We start from the raw sequence: 9362 nt of genomic DNA on the forward strand, positions 1-9362 counted from the left end.
GGCTTTGAATCAGACCGACCTACCCGCAGCTGCTACCCTGAGCTCGTTTTCTCATCTAGATGGTGGGGTGATATGGTATTTATCTTGAGGTGCCGTGAAGAGGATAGATGAGATGATACACACAAAGGGCCTAGCACATAGTAGGCCCTCCATAAATATTCACTCTTCACTTCCCATCTAATACTTGAATCCAAGAGACTAAATCATCACTGACAGTGAGTGACCTGCTGTGCAATTTTGGTGTAGCTACTTCCTTCCTATTAATCTGCTCCACGAGTTCAAAGGGAGATGCTCCTTAAGCCCCTGAGAGTGTTTAGAGCTTGTAATGTGGCTGGATCCTCGTGGTTAAAAAGGTGCTATTATCTTTTCAGCAGGTAATTACTTCCTGTCCTAAATTGCTTAGCACAGTACTGAGGTGCCATCTCTGAGATGATATTGCTTGACAGGATGACAAAATACCTCACCTGGATGTTATGAGTCTTAATTAATTAATGTTTATTAAGCCTACACAAGCTCATTATAAAAGGCTAAATGTTGAGTATTATTTACCTTTCCTATGGTTGTCACTTCCGGTATTTTAATATAGCAACTAATACTGTCAGATAAAAGTTGGCATTTCAGCATTGGATTAGGTAATATTTACTTTGTAGTCACATGGGGGGGTCTAATTGATTACTATTTATAGAGCTTTCTGCTTTTCACAAGAAAGGATCTAGGAAAATCGAGCTATTATTTTTCTACAAGAACATAATTTGTAACAGATTTACATTTCAAATCCTTATCGCATATATCTGTATGGTTATACAGATTGACTAAAAAAGCTAAAATTTTGAAGTGCTGAGATATTTTATGTAATTTTTTTTTTTAGGCACGGCAACTCTTGGTTGACATCACAGATTGCAAGGACCTTGCCCGTTTACAATCCCTTATCTTTAAAATGTTCTATTTTTTTTCATACCTACAGCACCTGGTCTCCCATCCAGGTACTAACCAGGCCTGACCCTGCTTAGCCTCCAAGATCATACGAGATCGGGCTTGTTCAGGGTGGCATGGCTGTAGACAATAGTTAAATTTTTAAAGTCAATGCTTATCAGACATTAATGTTCTAAATGCTGTGCTCACATTGAAGTTAAAAGAGGTGTGACCCAACTCCAACACTTCACATTTACTTAGAGAGTATCACTATCTGCATAAATTTCCAAGTATATAACTGGTTCATCAGGGCGAGTTTAAAGACGGGGGATCCAGATGGCATACGGACTTGGGTTCCAGAGTAAGTGGCTACCAAGTTGGACTTACTGTGTGACAGACACTGGGAGAAGTCAAGGCATTATCTCATTTTATTCATACGTTAACCCTTCGAGGTAGGGTGGTCATCATCATTTTGCAAAATAGGAAAGTAAGACTCAGAGAAGTTAGGTAAATTGCCCCGAATTGTGAACCCAGAAAGGGGCAGAAACAGGATTCAGACTCGTGCCCTGCTGTCTCTGAGAGCCTCTAGGTGGTATGGACAGCTGGGTAAGTGGCTCATAAGTATTTCTGTTAGTTGACTACAGATATGTCTAAACCATAGAATGAAATGCTCTAAGGAAGGTAACCAGCTTTTCATGTATTTAGATAATCATCTTTCCATTTTTTTAAAATTATATATATATATATATATTTCTGGTTAGTTCATTTCCTTTGCTCTCTGGGTCATTTTCTTATTACTCTAAATGATCTTTATTATAAAATTCTTGGGAATTACAAGAAGTCATGATGACGAAGTCGTGATTAGCTCCTCCCTAGCCCTCACCTGCCTTCACACTCACGCTGCCAGGTTCCATTGATTTTCTCTCCAAAGTATGTCTCACATATCAAAGACATTACTTTGTTTATTTATTTAAATTAATTTTTATGTGAAATTGGTTAATGTAATTGTAAGCTTCAACTGTACAATTTAACAGTCAGGCATATATATATATAGTTATAGCTATAGTTATATTTCTGTCACCGCATATTTGACCCCTTTCACCCCACCTCCCTCCCATTTCCCCCCCACTCTGGTAACCATTCAGTCTACTGTCCATGTCCATGAGTCTCTGTTTGTCATGTTCGTCTGTTGCTTTTAGGTTTATATCCCACATATATTGATATCACGTGGCTTTCAACGTTTTCTGTCTGGCTTATTTCACTTAGCATGATTCTCTCAAGGTCCATCCATGTTGTCGCAAATGGCAGTATTTCATCTCTTCTTATGGCTGAGTAATACTGCATTGTATATACGAACCACAGCTTCTTTAGCCAGTCATCTATCGTAGGACACTTCAGTTGCTTCCATGTCCTGGCCACTGTGAATAATGCTGCTATGAACATCGGTGTGCAGGTATCTTTTCGGATGTGGATTTTCAAGTCTTTAGGGCAAATACGCAGTAGAGAGATTGCTGGATCATATGGTAGATCAATTCTTAGTTGTTTGAGGAACCTCCATACTGTTTTCCACAGTGGCTGTACCAATTTTCAGTCCCCCCAGCAGTGTGTGAGGGCTCCTTCCTCTGCATCCTCTCCAGCACTTGTTATTACTTGTCCTGTTGATTATAGCTGTTCTAACAGGTGTGAGATCTCATTGTGGTTTTGATTTGCATTTCCCTAGTAGCTGGCAATGATGAGCATCTTTTCATGTGTTTGTTGGCCATTTGTACGTCCTCGTGGGAGAAGTGTCTGTTCAGGTCCTCTGCCCACTTTTTGGCTGGATTTTTTTTTTTTTTTTTTTTTTTTTTTTGTGAAGACATCCATTTTTTAAATCTGCACTGTCACCTCCCACACTAGCTCCTTTCGGCTTCCTGAATACACAACTCTTTTCCTCCTCAGCTCTTTGTACATGTGTCCCCTCGACCTAGGACTCTCTGCCCTGACTGCATGGCTGGCTTTGCATCCTTCAGGCTCCAGCTTGAAGAGCACATCCTTGGAGGGCCCTTCCTCGCCTACCCCATCTCAGGGAAGTTTTCTCTTCCTTTCTTAGGTTCTCTTCCTATCCTTCATAGCACTTATCACCATTGATAACATATAATATTCTAAAATCCCTTGCATGCAATTAATATTTTAAAGTGCTTAGAACAGTGTAAGGCACATAGTAAATGAGATTTTTTTTTAAATTAGCTATCCCCAAAATAAGAAAAAAGAAAAAATCAGTCCCCATAATCCTCACAAGCCCATACGGCAGTGCTATTAATATCCCCATTTTACAGATTGGCAGACTGAGGAACAGAGACGCTAAGCCAAGGCTGCACAGTTCATGGGTAGGGCAGTCTAACTACAAACTCAGTCTGGCACCAAAATTCACACTCCTAACCATTTTCTGTATTTCCTTTTCATTCCAGGACCTAGCACAGCGACTTGCAACTAATAGGTATTTTCAATAAATATTCTTTAAATAAATGAACAGCTCTAATGTGAAATTAAAATTTACCTGTAATCCTACCACATAGAGATTTTGGGAATATGTTCTCTAGAATTTTTTCCTATTGCAAGGATGAACTTTTTATCAAAATCATCTGAGGAGCATAGATCAGGCATCAATGTGTGATGTTTGACATTGTACTCATTTTTCAAAATTTATAATTTTAAGTCAGTGTTCTTCCTTTGGGCAGGGGGTGAAAAGTGGGGGAGAGAAAGATAAGTCTTTAAAGAGAAAGAATTTTCCTAAAATATTCTTGCCCCTTATCTCTAGACAGAGGCTGCCAAACTTAAACTAGAAAGATCAGAGAATAACAGTATTTAAAAAAACAAACTATTCATCTTTATATCAGTGTGTTTTAAAGTTTGTCATTAGAATTATTACTAGGAAATCGATTGGCAAGGGTTTTCTGAATGTTTCCAAAGCACGGCAAAATTCCATGGTTTACATTACAAGTTAGACAATCTATGATGATTACATCGTTATGTCAGTGGAAAAATTGGATAAAAAGACAGCGCTGACCCTCAAAGAGCAAGAAAAATAAGCGAAGACTGTTGGTAAAACACCAAGAAGAAGCTTCTCCAAATATGGCTTTGCTCACAGTTTCGAAAGATTTTTTTCCTTCTTTTAAAATAGTTTCAGGATAAATAATTTGTAACAGCTGGTCATCAAACTCATGCATGCTCACAGAAGGCCTACCTCTCTAAGACTGACTATAAATAATAAATCCGTCTGGCTCCCCAGGGAGGCCTGGATCTATTTGTGGTGCCATCGCAATGTCTCCCTTCTGCCACTCAACAATAACAGGCCGAAGCCACACTGAATGGTATCTGGTTACAGTGATGGACCCTGCATCCGTGGGTACCCCATATTTCTGAGATAAAGTTAGATGATGATAGGATCACCAGAGCATCCTCAAAGGCAGTCATGGCAGAGGGAGCCTGTATCACGTTACCGTTGAAAATATTTTAATCTAGAAAGAACATACACTGAATACGAAATCCACGGACACCTGACCTCTGGGTGTGGCCTAGCGCACACTATTCTGAGCCGCCTCCTATTTGCTTTCCTGGGTAAATGGAAATCTTGATCTAGAAAGAAAAAAAGGGAACTTGAAAATTAAAATGGAGTTGAACTAAATATTTTTGAATGCTCTTAAAAGACACCTTCCCCCCTCCCGCCCCCAAAAAAGATGCTTTGACGTCAGAAGTTCCCTATGCAATCTTCAAAGTCAATTTCTTTCAGTTGAAGGAACCCAGAAGCAGCAGGCACATCACGATTTCGAAGCTTAGCTTTTGTTCTATTGTTCAATTGCAGCCACCTTCCGACTATTGGATAAGAAAGATGATTTAAAGAATTGCTCACTCATATCGCCAGGCCCTTCGACCGGTTCACTCCATGATGTTGGATAAAAAAGAAAGATAATTTAAAGGATTGCTCATTCATATCGCAAGGCCCTTCGACCGGTTCACACCATGATGTCCAGAGACCCCGAGACAGAGGTGAGTTTCTGTTGCTATGGCTACGGTTTCACCCATTCGTGTTGACTGCGGCATGTGCCTGCTGAAGCCTCAGAGTAGCACATGGCTTCATGCAGCACAAATTATTGTTGCGTTGTGTATTTAAAGCTCCTAACTGTAGCCAACTCACATTCTTAATGACACATGTACAAAGGAGTAAGAAGAATTTGGATTGTTGAATCAGTGCCTCCAAAAGCCAACTCCTATTTTCATTACAGTCTCAGTAGGGTCCATCTTATAAGAGTGGGTTTAGGCCTGGGAGTGGAAAGTGGCTGGTACTTTAGCGGAGGGAGGCCAGGAAGAGCGAGTGGAAACAACACTCACTTTTGTATGCACGCTGGAGGCTAGCAGAGGTCTAAACAAGGAACAGAGGGTGCTGGGGATGAGGTTAAGAGATTGCCACAGGCACATGGCCCCAGTTTTCCTTTGGAGATGGAAACAGTGCTCTGATATATAACATTTCTATTACCACTTAATGGGCTTAATGAATAGAACAAACACCACCTACCAGCCAGAGGCAGTGCTTCGCTGACCATCTTTGGCCTCTAAGCACTAAGGCATTTGGGTTTTCCCATCTGTGGATGTTCTTAACTGATTCCACCAGATTCCCAGTCATCCCCGCCATGCTTCTCTTCTCAAAGTTGGGCACCAAACTCGGACTTCATGATAAAGTAAACCACACAGGGGAAAGATGTCAGCATGGTAAACACCATGTTGTTCATCCCTTCTCGGTGTCCAGACTGCAGTGTTTTCCAGGACTGAGTCACTGGGATGTGGTGGCCTCATCTGCTCAGTGTTCACACTCGGGTGATTTGTGAGCTATTGCTGAGCACATAATGGTCGTAGAGCTACATAAGCATCACAGCCCCATATGTGTTCACCTGAACTCAGTAAATCAACTTGGGTTCTACAGAAAGGCTCTGTTGGGTTCTGACCAGAATCGCTTTGAATGAACCTTTGGATTTCAAGATTGAGCTGGGTATTGACGTGGGAAGATGTTCCAGTTCCTTCCAGCTACCTGTAAGGCGCCCATCACAATGCTAAAGGTGTAGACTGCCCTTTAACAGGAAAAAAAACCTTTTGATATTTTGTACACAAATAATAATAGAACCCGTTTTCCTATATGTAATGAGCTCTTCACACTTCCAGATTATCCTGGTGGTCTCTCTCTTTTTCTTAAGAGTCATAGCAAAAATTAAATTTTATTAGTTTAAATTGAATGATATTTTAGAAACTAGGATCTGGCTAGGAAAGGGTCTTTTTTCTCTTGGTAAGAAGGGCTTGGAGCTCTGAAAGGAGTATCTCAAGATACAAAGGCACAAGGGTGAGTTGGGGTTGTAGCTTGAGTCATTAAAAGTCTTGCAAAACTAGAATTCATCTTTCCTCTTTTCTATAGGCATTTAAAGACATTCTTTTTTTCCCCTCAGAACTTAGTCAACTTATTTTTAAAAACTGAAATATATTTGACATATAACATTGTGTAATTTTAAGCTGCAGAATGTCAATCTGATACATTTATATATTGTAATATGATTGTAGCAATAATTAGCAGCTCTATCATGTTACATAATTACTTCTTTTTAGTGGTTAGAATAATTAAGATCTAGTCTCTTAGCAAGTTTGAATATTACAATACGTTTTGTTCTCTATATTTACTATACTGTACATTCGATCTCTAGGGCTTATTTACTACTCATTGCAAGTTTGTATCCTTAGATAACATCTGTCCTGTCCCCCCACCCCCAGCCCCTGGTACCCGCCCTTCTACTCTATTTTTCCAAGTTTTACTTTTTTAGATTCCACCTCTCTGTGACAGTATCCAGGACTGTCTCTCTCTGACTTATCTCACTCAGCATAATATGCTCCAGGCTTTGCTCCAGGTTATTGCAAATGGAAGGATGTCTTTCCTTCTCTCAGTGTGTGCATACCTTCTTTATCCATTCATTCACTGACAGACCCTTAGGTTCTTTCCGTAGCTTGGCTATTGTGAATCATGTGAATAAACACGAGAATGCAGGTATCTCTTTGATATCTTGTTTTCATTTTCTTTGGATATATACCCAGAAGTGGAATTGCTGGATCAGATGGTAGCCCCATTCCTAATGTTATGAGGAAACTCCACATTGTTTTCCACAGTGGCTGAACGGCTTTACATTCCCGCCAGCAGTGCACGAGTATTATCTCTTCTCCACATCTTCACCAACACTTATTATCTTTTGTCTTTTTGATGACAGCCATTCTAACAGGTTTGAGGTGATATTTTATTGTGGTTTTGGTTTGCATTTCCTTGATTGGTGATGTTGGGCATCTTTTTATGTGCCTGTTGGCCATTTGGATGTCTTAGACAATGTTTTTCTTAAAATCATTTAGTGACAGTTTTCACCATCAAACAATATATTCATTTATAGATACATTTTAAAAATAGTTTCAAAGCTCCTATATAGCTCATGTCTCATGTATGCCATTTCTTTGCCCTTTAAATATCCTCACAGGTAAAAGAGCCTACCTAGCCTTCTGCACCTGGGCACTCTCCAGTATTGCAACACTGAGACTGGTTTTGTTTTTCCTTTTTAAGCTACCACTGATTAAATGCTCACTGCGCCAAGCATCATGCCAAGAACTTTACATACATCACCTCATGCTCCTCTAGCAAACCTGTGAACGAGGTATTATTATTCCTATTTTTCAGAAGAGGAAACTAAGACTCAAAAGAGTTAATCAACTTGCCCATGGCGTATAGCTAACGAGTGTAGAAGCTGGAATTCAAATCCAGGTCTCTGGACTCCTGGTTTCCTACTGTGCTTCTGACTTTTCTGGGAAGCATTTTTCTTTGTTTTTCAACTTGGGATGGCACAGCCTGTAATTCTGTTCATTAAGATAAACCTCACTTTGCAGTAAACATTTGGCGCTATAAATGACTTAAAGTGATCCTGTAGGGACTCCTTTTCTTCTGCCTCTCCTCCTCTCCTCCTGCCTCCTCTACCTTCTCTCACTTTAAACAAAAATATCTTTTTAATTTGAGTTCCCTAACATTGGCACGTATCTGTAAATTAAGATTTTGTACAATTTTTAAAAGAGATGTCTTTACCACATTTAGTTTGTACTTCTTTTTTCTTGGAGAGTTCAGCTTTTTTTTGGGGGGGGGGGGTCCAATATATTACTTTAGCTCTTTAGATTATTTAATAAATCGAAAGTTCCAGACATTTAGATGGGGAGAGGACCTCAGAGAGCCACTCATCCAACGCCATCATTATAAGGGCAAGGGAGGCCAGCCGGTGGCTGTGGGTCCCCTGGTGTGTCGGAGCCTCAGTTAGTTACTCCGCCTCGAACTGGAATTGTCCTGAAAGTGCCCAAACCAAGAAAAGGTATCAAAATGTATGTTTTTGATTCTATTTAAAAGAAAAAAAATCCTAGTCTATGGCCACGCCACCCTGAACGTGCCCGATTTCATCTGATCTCGGAAGCTAAGCAGGGTCAGGCCTGGTTAGTACTTAGATAGGAGACCACCTAGGTGCTGTAGGTGTTAAAATAATAATAATAATATTATTAGTAATTAATAAAATAAATGAAAGAAAAACACATCCTGAATGGCAGTTTGCTATGTTCTGACCACTGCTGGGAGCACCCCTCGCCCCCCACAACCCGCCGCTGCCACCGGACTGTGGCCGCTCGGGGTGCCGGCTCAGCAGAGCGAGGCAGCTCCTCTCACCGCGCTCACCATCACGAGAGGGTTGCCGGGCCGCAGAGCGGGTTGCAGGTGTTCTGCAGGCCTCCGTGCTCCTTGGTCATATTTCTGTCAGCCATTCTCGGCCTCTCCCCATCATATCCAGGGACCTCGGGAGAAGCGGACCAGAATGTCTGCAGGCGCAGAGGAGAAAGAGGGAGCAGGGGTGGCTGGTGGCCACGTGTCGGCTGAGCCAGCTGCCAGCCACGCCACGTCCAGGCCACGCCGGCAAGGTGTGGACAAGTGACGGGCCACGGCGACTGGAAAAATCAACACTTTACTTGCATCCGGGTTCATACTGGGGGAAAATGAATTCCCACACAGCATTTCCTAAGAGAGGTTGATAAACATGTGGTCATTAACTGGAGACCAATGTCTCCCTCGAAATTTCATGAATGAAAACGTTTTTTAATTAATTTTTTTTTCATGGTGACATTAGTTAACAAAACCCAATAAATTTCAGCTGTACACTTTAACAGCAAGGCATATTATATATATTTACATTGTGTGTTCACCTCTCATAGTTAGATTTCTTTCTGTCACCACATATTTGAGCTCCTTTACCCCTTCTACCTCCCCCTCCCCCGACTCCCTACCCTCTGGTGACCACTAGTCCATTGTCCATGTCCCAGAGTCTACGTTTGTCTTGTTCATTTGTTGCTTTTAGGTTTACATCCCACAT

Source organism: Rousettus aegyptiacus, unplaced genomic scaffold (assembly GCF_014176215.1).
Source record: "Rousettus aegyptiacus isolate mRouAeg1 unplaced genomic scaffold, mRouAeg1.p scaffold_m13_p_17, whole genome shotgun sequence".
In the NCBI taxonomy this organism is placed as follows: Eukaryota; Metazoa; Chordata; class Mammalia; order Chiroptera; family Pteropodidae; genus Rousettus; species Rousettus aegyptiacus.